The sequence below is a fragment of the Thalassophryne amazonica genome, chromosome 1, assembly GCF_902500255.1.
Source record: "Thalassophryne amazonica chromosome 1, fThaAma1.1, whole genome shotgun sequence".
NCBI lineage: Eukaryota > Metazoa > Chordata > Actinopteri > Batrachoidiformes > Batrachoididae > Thalassophryne > Thalassophryne amazonica.
The window spans coordinates 147,695,518-147,705,698 of record NC_047103.1 but is presented as its reverse complement, the minus strand read 5'-3'; positions in this window follow the sequence as shown (position 1 = coordinate 147,705,698).

Here is a 10,181-nt window from a genome sequence, read left to right as displayed (position 1 = left end):
CATTGCCTCTGATTTATGTTGATTAATTCTATTCGTGGAGCAGATAACATCCATTTTACGGCCAAATCATGCAAATGCTGATGTAAGCACCAAATCTGGCAAAATGATTCCCAAGGTAGTACTTACCAAATGAGGTCAACTGGCCACTTGAAAATCCAAGATGGCAGCCATTTTCCAAGATGTGCTAAAATGATGTACTAAAAATTACTTTGGCATCGAGATACTTTGATCAAAGTGGATTTCTTTTACAACATCGGTGTTATCCAAGATGGCATCAAATTTTAAGATGGCCACCAAATTGATCCTCAAATCATTTGTTCCCACAAAAATGTTGTTACCTATTTGATTTTTGTGATATTGGTGTCAAATTGTATGTTGTCAGGCATGCCAGATTACATTTTTCATGTTCTAACAACAATATGACACTCTTAGTGGCATAAATTGCCATCTTTGGTCACGATGACTGCAGATATTAAACACACTAAACACTTTTTAATCAGCCTACATGCAGTTGTTTCAAGAGACAAACACTTTCAAAACATGCTGGGTGGAAACCATTAACACAACATGTAATAAACGTCGCTCTTATTTGGCACATAAGCAAAATAAAGCATAATAAATACCATAAATGTCAAATAAAATAAATTATAAGTAAATGTTATTGACACCAATGTCTTAATCGATTAAATAGGAGCATTTCAATATAAAAGTAATTTTTGATGTTATTTTGGTGGCCATCTTGGAAAATGCCTGCCATTTTGAATTTTCAAGTGGCCAACAAAAAAGGTATGCTAAGTATTATCATGAGAATCATTATCTCCAATTTGGTCCTTTGTACCACAAAAGGTACATTTTCCCATTATCTACTAAACTATATATCCGAAGGTAAACTGTGATCATATAGACATTGCATCGATGGAGAGGTTTGGATTCTTTGTCAATATTAAGATGTCATCTGCAAATTAGGTAAAGGGCCCCTTCACTCATAGTGCAAATTTAGTCGAAGTGCACATGAAGTGCACATGAAGCAGGAATCGTATGCAAAACGTGTAAATGCGTAGCTGCCTCAAACACATCGTACACCTGTTGCTACAATTATTTGCGCACACCAGCAGTTGAAAGACAGTGTGTACTATGAGAAAGCCCATCAAACCCGCCAGCGCGATGTTTCGTGGTGCGCTAACCAAAACCATTTTTTTTTGGACATTTTAACATGGGTTTCCATGGGGAGTGACTCCTTTTGGAGCCAACCTCAAGCAGCCAATCAATAAACTCCAAGTTTTGTCATTTCCCCATTTCATTTAACTGAGCCAAAGGTTGGGGCTTGTTCACAATGGCAGCACGGTGGCTTAGTGGTTAGCACAATTGCCTCACAGCAAGAAGGTCATGGGTTTGATTCCAACCTGTGGCCTTTCTGTGTGGAGTTTGCATGTTCTCCCCATGTTTCCTCCCACATTTAAAGACATACAGGTCTCGCTTGCAAAAGAGGTCTCAATTTCAATGAGACTAACCTATTTAAATTAAATTAAAAACATACACTTGTTGGAAACATAACAAAACTGAATTAAAAAGAATAATAATAAAAAAAATGTTCATGGAAAACTTATCTTATTGTTCCACCTTAGGCAGCATGGTGGCTGCTCACTGTTGCTGCACTAATAAACAAATTATTACCCTCGTTTGCTCGGTCTGTACGGGGATATCAGACCTCAGTGTTTTTCGCACAGACCTCACTGACGCTCGGTCCGTACTTACACCTCAGTCTGATATTTCCCCGTACAGACCTCTCACTCAGTTAATAATCCTATAGGAACCACCCAGTAAGGAGAAGGGGTGGGGTCGGAATTACAACCATGCCCACTAAACAGTTTGGTTCATGTCCAGCCATCCGTATCCACAAACCACACCTCCCCCTACAAGCTCCTCCCCTCCAGATCAAATTTGAAAGAAAACTTAAACAACCCATTCTCACAGTTGTAAATCCACCCAGCACGAAAGCTGTTACCCCAACTGGCCAGCAATAAGATTGGATGATTTATTTCTTTAACATCATACAGTAGTGTTCAGAATAATAGTAGTGCTATGTGACTAAAAAGATTAATCCAGGTTTTGAGTATATTTCTTATTGTTACATGGGAAACAAGGTACCAGTAGATTCAGTAGATTCTCACAAATCCAACAAGACCAAGCATTCATGATATGCACACTCTTAAGGCTATGAAATTGGGCTATTAGTAAAAAACAAAAAAAAAGTATAAAAGGGGGTGTTCACAATAATAGTAGCATCTGCTGTTGACGCTACAAACTCAAAACTATTATATTCAAACTGCTTTTTTAGCAATCCTGTAAATCACTAAACTAGTATTTAGTTGTATAACCACAGTTTTTCATGATTTCTTACATCTGCAAGGCATTATTTTTGTTGGTTTGGAACCAAGATTTTGCTCGTTTACTAGTGCGCTTGGGATCATTGTCTTGTTGAAACACCCATTTCAAGGGCATGTCCTCTTCAGCATAAGGCAACATGACCTCTTCAAGTATTTTGACATATCCAAACTGATCCATGATACCTGGTATGCGATATATAGGCCCAACACCATAGTAGGAGAAACATGCCCATATCATGATGCTTGCACCACCATGCTTCACTGTCTTCACTGTGATCAATGGGTGAGCCTTTGTCATTCTGGTTATTCTTCTATCCAGTTTGATGGTTGTTTTCCGTTTTCTTCCACGTGTCTCTGGTTTTTTTTGGTCCATTTTAAAGCATTGGAGATCATTGTAGAGGAACAGCCTATAATTTTTTTGCACCTGCATATAAGTTTCCCCTTCTCCAATCAACTTTTTAATCAAACTATGCTGTTCTTCTGAACAATGTCTTGAACGTCCCATTTTCCTCAGGCTTTCAAAGAGAAAAGCATGTTCAACAGGTGCTGGCTTCATCCTTACATAGGGGACACCTGTTTGTTCCACAAAATTGACGAACTCACTGACTGAATGCCACACTACTATTATTGTGAACACCCCCTTTTCTACTTTTTTTTTTTTTTTACTAATAGCTCAATTTCATAGTCTTAAGAGTGTGCATATCATGAATGCTTGGTCTTGTTGGATTTGTTAGAATCTACTGAATCTACTGGTACCTTGTTTCCCATGTAACAATAAGAAATATACTCAAAACATGAATTAATCTTTTTAGTCACATAGCACTACTATTATTCTGAACACTACTGTATAACTGACCTTTTAGTTGAAAATCTTGATTTTTTTCACTGCATGCAAAGACAAAATGGACCTTTACTAAAGCAAAAATAAAACAAAACAAAACAAAACAAAAAAAAAACACTGAAACTCATAAAACTGAAATGTACAGTGGCACTTGAAAGATTAGAATATTTTTCTCTTTAGACAGTAGCTTTTTTTGCAGCTTACAGTAGTCCTTCAATTTCACAGTTGATAAATTGATACCTTGTTGAATTTGGCTTGATCCTGTTTCTGATTAAGACTCAATCACATGTCAGTGTTGCATGACTAATCTTTTAATTCCTCTACAAAGTGACAAAGGAGGCTGATAAGGCACATTTCTTATTCATGAGCCTTTGATCATATATCAGCTGGATCATGAAAGATGCTGATTTAGCCCATTTGTTATGTTGGAAACCTCAGCAGTGCACAGAGACTGTCTCTGAGATAGATGCAGCTGAGTACCGCACAGATCTGTCTGAAGCTCTGCCACCTCATTCAGTACATTACTCAGCTGGCACATACTTAGGAATCACCCTGACCGTCCATCTGTCCATGAGCTATGTCAGCACAACGCCTCCGGTTGGGGGATTTCAAATAGTGGTGCAGCTCAAAAACACCAGATTTGGCACACATATTCCAAATTAAATAATGTTCATTTTCAGATGTGGAGGTATGCTGGAGCTGACCTCTAATGTCCTACAGGGGTCAATGAAGAATTACACAGGGGTCAAAATTTTAAAATGTTGAATTTGCTGTTACACATAAATTTGTCCTGTCACCATCATCAAATACTGTCATCCAGCAAAGGCCAAAGAAATCATCCAAAGTCCATTAAAAATGTGATTATGTAAAGTGCATGACCACATTATTTTTCCTGCAGGGTGAATACGAGGTCTGTCCATAAAGTAACGGTCCTTTTTATTTTTTTCAAAAACTATATGGATTTCATTCATATGTTTTTAGGTCAGACATGCCTGAACCCTCGTGCGCATGCGTGAGTTTTTCCACGCTTGTCGGTGACGTCATTCGCCTGTGAGCACTCCTTGTGGGAGGAGTCATCCAGCCCCTCGTCGGAATTCCTTTGTCTGAGAAGTTGCTGAGAGACTGGCGCTTTGTTTGATCAAAATTTTTTCTAAACCTGTGAGACACATCGAAGTGGACACGGTTCGAAAAATTAAGCTGGTTTTCGGTAAAAATTTTAACAGCTGATGAGAGATTTTGAGGTGATACTGTCGCTTTAAGGACTTCCCACGGTGCGAGACGTCGCGCAACACTCCCAGGCGCCGTCGTCAGCCTGTTTCAAGCTGAAAACCTCCACATTTCAGGCTCTATTGATCCAGGACGTCGTGAGAGAACAGAGAAGTTTCAGAAGAAGTCGGTTTCAGCATTTTATCCGGATATTCCACTGTTAAAGGAGATTTTTTAATGAAAGACGTGCGGGCGGATTGCAGCGTCGGCTCGCAGCCGCCGCGACGCTCCGCCACAGGAAAAACACCTCTGTTGGAAGCCTTAAGGACAAGTTGGAACATGTCCAGCTGTTAAACAATTTCTCATATACTCACTCCACTGAAAGCCATCAAAAGCCGCCTGGATTTTAACAAATGGTTATCAACACGGAGGTGTTTTTCCTGTGCCGCCGCACCGCGCCGGCTGCATCCCGACGCGCGGACCCGTCCGCACGTCTTTCATAAAAAAAAAATCTCCTTTAACAGTGGAATATCCGGATAAAATGCTGAAACCGACTTCTTCTGAAACTTCTCTGTTCTCTCACGACGTCCTGGATGAATAGAGCCTGAAATGTGGAGGTTTTAAGCTTGAAACAGGCTGACGACGGCGCCTGAGAGCACTGCGGGATGTCTCGCACTGTGGGAAGTCCTTAAAGCGACAGTATCACCTCAAAATCTCTCATCAGCTGTTAAAATGTTTACCGAAAACCAGCTTAATTTTTCAAACCGTGTCCACTTCGATGTGTCTCACAGGTTTAGAAAAAATTTTGATCAAACAAAGCGCCAGTCTCTCAGCAACTTCTCAGACAAAGGAATTCCGACGAGGGGCTGGACGACTCCTCCCACAAGGAGTGCTCACAGGTGAATGACGTCACTGACAGGCGTGGAAAAACTCACGCATGCGCACGAGGGTTCAAGCATGTCTGACGTAAAAACATATGAATGAAATCCATATAGTTTTTGAAAAAAATAAAAAGGACCTATACTTTATGGACAGACCTCGTATATATGCCATAAATATTCCTGAACAGTGAATCATGTGAGGAATCATGGTATTTGTCTTGCTAAATAAGATGACGTCAAAATGTGCTATCAAATGTGGAATATATTGTCATTTGTGGCAATTTATGTAGGGTGACAATAACAGAGCCTATGATGAAAACATGGTGTTGATTCCAGGGTCAAAGAGGAGGGATCATGATCATTCGGCAAGACCAACGCTCTGGATCAAAGATAAGTTGTTTAAATGTCAGCTGCCCCTGATTCAGGGATTCAGTACAGATCCACATGGAGATTTGACACAAGTTTTACTCTGGGTGTACTTCCAGGGACAACCGCAGTTCTTCTTATGTGATCTCTGAGCCAAGTGCTTCTCAAGACCTATTCTCTTTCACATCTGAGATCTGATGGGATCAGATGTGTATCAAAGTTGAGGTCAGCAATCACAAACAAAGATGAGCAATCACCATCAAAGGTCAATAATCTGGATCAAAGTTGTGGATCAAACATAGGTGAGCCGAATCCAATACCAATGATCAGGAACAAATATCAGCAATCAAAGATGAAAGATCAGGATCACAGATTAGAATGGAAAAAAGGTGAGCGATCATCATCAAAGATTAGCAATCAGAATGTAAGAAAGTCAGAGAGGAAATCATAGGAGTCACTCTTTCACAACAAAAGAATATTTAAGCACAGCATGTAAACAATGCCCTTAATTTGTTTTATATATCTATAAAATTGGACAGATGAAACATGTAAAGAGAACATAATGTAGATACATTAACAGAAAAGAAGACTGAAATGCACCAGCCAATCCAAAACAATGTAGAATATTAGGACTGCAACTCAATAAAAGCACAGACAGAGCTGCAGGAAGACACCAATCACGCTGCAAAGACAAACAAAAGGAGCAATTCACATTATCTGTGATAAAAAAGAGGCTGTTATTCAAAAAGAAGCACCTTGGAAGCTTATGGGAAGCTGGCAAAATGTGAAAATGCAGCATGAGAAAAGCTGGAACACCACAATGCAACAAAAGAGAATATTCATTATGACTGATTTCACACTGTGGTCCTTGTATTTAGTTCCATGTGGCTTCCCTCACCACGCTGATACATTAAAGAACAGAAGTGATTTTGCCCCTGTGTAATATCACATAAAACAATTAAAAAATATGCAGTGGTGGGCACAGCTAACCAAAAAGTTATCTTTGATAACCATTAATCAGATAACTGAAAAGTTATCTTTTATGACGCTAAACCGATAAACTCCTAAAAAATGTATCTTTATTACAGATAACCGATAACTTTTAGTATTGATTCAGACGCGGCTACATCAGATTACACTGTTGGTTTCTGATAAACCAGTTTCACTTTCACTTTTCGCTGCTGGGTAAATTCAAGGATCACAATGTTTTTGTGATCCCAGTTTACTTTAAACCGGTTAACACCTTGAGACAGAAATTAGTTCACCCTAAGGACAGGATCCCTAGTTACAAACACAGCAATGTAGTGTATTCTATCAGATGTCAGGAAAACTGTAACGAACACTACATAGGTGAGACTAAGCAACCTTTACACAAAAGGCTATACCAGCACCAGAGAGGGCACCAGTGGACCTCAGTCTGCAGTTCATCTCCACCTTAAAGACACTAACCACACATTTGAGGACAAGGAAGTTAAAATATTAGCCAGAGAGAAGAAATGGTTTGAGAGAGGGGTCAAGGAGGCATTCTTTGTGAAACGTCTGAAACCCAGCCTTAACCGGGGAGGGGGTCTGAGACACGTTTTATCCCCTGTTTACAATGGGGTACTCAGGTCAAAGCAGTTTCAGTCTTTTGTTCATGGTAATGAGTCATTCACGTCATCAGCAGAATCGTCAGGGGAGCCATCATGAGAGGGTCTGTCCCATCATTAGGAGGGACAGCTGCCCTATTATTAGGAGGGTGCTAATTAGAGCACAATAGGTGCTAATTAGAGCTATTGTTTAGTCACTAGACTATAGCAGTCTGCCTCTCGGTAGGAGGGATCTGGTTAGGTTTAAAACTCCAGCTTTTGTGACTTCTTGATTATTCTTCTCTACAAGAGTCAAGACAGACGTCAGACCACCAGAGCAAGAATTTTAGCTGAGGAAGCTTCTGCGATTTGAAGTGAAACGTCCTCGCATCAAGCAACCCAGTCCAGTCAAAGATTCAAGCTTCTCTACTATTCAAGGATCACAAACACATAAAAATGCACAAAAAATGAATAAAAAAAATAAAACCCCAAACACTGTGATGAGGTGATGAGGAAGTAATGGGTAGATATGGTATCAAGGATAGGAATGGGGAAGGACAGATGGTAGTTGATTTTGCAAAAAGGATGGAAATGGCTGTGGTGAATACCTACTTTAAGAAAATGGAGGAGCACAGGGTAACATATAAGAGTGGAGGAAGGTGCACACAGGTGGACTACATTCTTTATAGGAGATGCAAGCTAAAAGAAATCACAGACTGTAAGGTGGTAGTAGGAGAGAGTGTCACTAGACAGCATAGGATGGTTGTTTGTAGGATGACTTTAGAGGTAAAGAAGAAGAGACTGAGAGCTCAACAAAGGATCAGATGGTGGAAGCTGAAGGAGGAAGACTGTTGTGTGAAATTTAGCGAGCAGGTGAGAGAAGCACTAGTTGGAGGGGAAGCAATTTTGGACAACTGGAAAAGTACTGCAGATGTGGTGAGGGAGACAGCTAGGGCAGTACTGGGTATGACATCTGGACAGTGGAAGGAAGACAAGGAGACTTGGTGGTGGAATGAAGAGGTCCAGGAAATCATAAGGAGAAAGAGGTTGGCGAAAAAGTTTTGGGATAGTCGGAGAGATGAAGAAAGTAGACAGGAGTACAAGGAGATGCGGCGTAAGGCGAGAAGAGAAGTGGCAAAAGCAAAGGAAAAGGCATATTGCGAGCTGTACAAGAAGTTGAATAGTAAGGAAGGAGAAAAGGACTTGTACCGATTGGCCAGACAAAGGGACAGAGCTGTAAAGGATGTGCAGCAGGTTAGGGTTGTAAAAGATGCACATGGTAATGTGCTGACAAGTGAGGAGTGTGTGCTGAGAAGGTGGAGGGAATATTTTGAAGAGTTGATGAATAAAGAAAATAAGCGAGAGAAAAGGCTGGATGATGTGGTGAGAGTAAATCAGGAAGTAAAAGAGATTAGCAAGGAAGAAGTGAGGGCTGCTATGAAGAGGATGAAGAGTGGAAAGGCAGTTGGTCCAGATGACATTCCAATGGAGGCATGGAAATGTCTAGAAGAGATGGCAGTAGAGTTTCTAACCAGATTGTTTAATAAAATCTTGGAAAGTGAGAGGATGCCTGAGGAGTGGAGATGAAGTATGCTGGTTCCTATTTTCAAGAACAAGGGTGATGTGCAGAGCTGCAGTAACTACAGAGGCATAAAGCTGATCAGCCACAGCATGAAGTTATGGGAAAGAGTAGTAGAAGCTACACTTAGAAAACAGGTGAAGATCTGTGAGCAGCAATATGGTTTCATGCTGAGAAAGAGCACTACAGATGCAATGTTTGCTCTGAGAATACTGTTGGAAAAGTACAGAGAAGGACAGAAAGAGTTACATTGTGTGTTTGTGGACTTAGAAAAAGCTTATGATAGGGTGCCAAGAGAAGAGTTGTGGCATTGTATGAGGAAGTCTGGAGTGGCAGAGAAGTATGTTAGGGTAGTGCAGGACATGTACAAGAATAGTGTGACAGCGGTGAGATGCGCAGTCGGAATGACAGACTCATTCAAGGTGGAGGTGGGATTACACCAAGGATCAGCTCTGAGTCCTTTCTTGTTTGCAGTGGTGATGGACAGGTTGACAGATGAGATCAGACAGGAGTCCCCATGGACTATGATGTTTGCAGATGACATTGTGATCTGTAGTGAGAGTAGAGAGCAAGTTGAGTCTAGTCTGGAGAAGTGGAGATATGCTTTGGAGAGAAGGGGAATGAAAGTCAGTAGAAGCAAGACTGAGTACATGTGTGTGAATGAGAGGGAGAATGAGTGGAATAGTGCAGTTACAAGGAGTAGAAGTGGTGAAAGTAGATGAGTTTAAATATTTGGGGTCAACTGTTCAAAGTAATGGAGAGTGTGGTAGAGAGGTGAAGAAGAGAGTGTAGGCAGGATGGAGTGGATGGAGAAAGGTGGCAGGAGTGATTTGTGACCGAAGAATATCAGCAAGAGTGAAGGGGAAAGTTTACAAAACAGTAGTGAGACCAGCTATGTTGTATGGTTTAGAGACAGTGGCACTAACAAAAAGACAGGAGGCAGAGCTGGAGGTGGCAGAGCTGAAGATGTTGAGATTCTCTTTGGGAGTGACAAGAATGGACAAGATTAGAAATAAACATATCAGAGGGACAGCTCAGGTGGGACGGTTTGGAGACAAAGTGAGAGAGGTGAGATTGAGATGGTTTGGACATGTGCAGAGGAGGGACCCAGGGTATATAGGGAGAAGGATGCTGAGGATGGAGCCACCAGGCAGGAGGAGAAGAGGGAGACCAAAGAGGAGGTTCATGGATGTGCTGAGAGAGGACATGCAGGTGGTTGGTGTGACAGAGGAAGATACAGAGGACAGGGCGAGATGGAAACGATTGATCTGCTGTGGCGACCCCTAACGGGAACAGCCGAAAGACAAAAAAGAAGATCAGTATACAGTACATATTTCATATTTAAACAGTTTC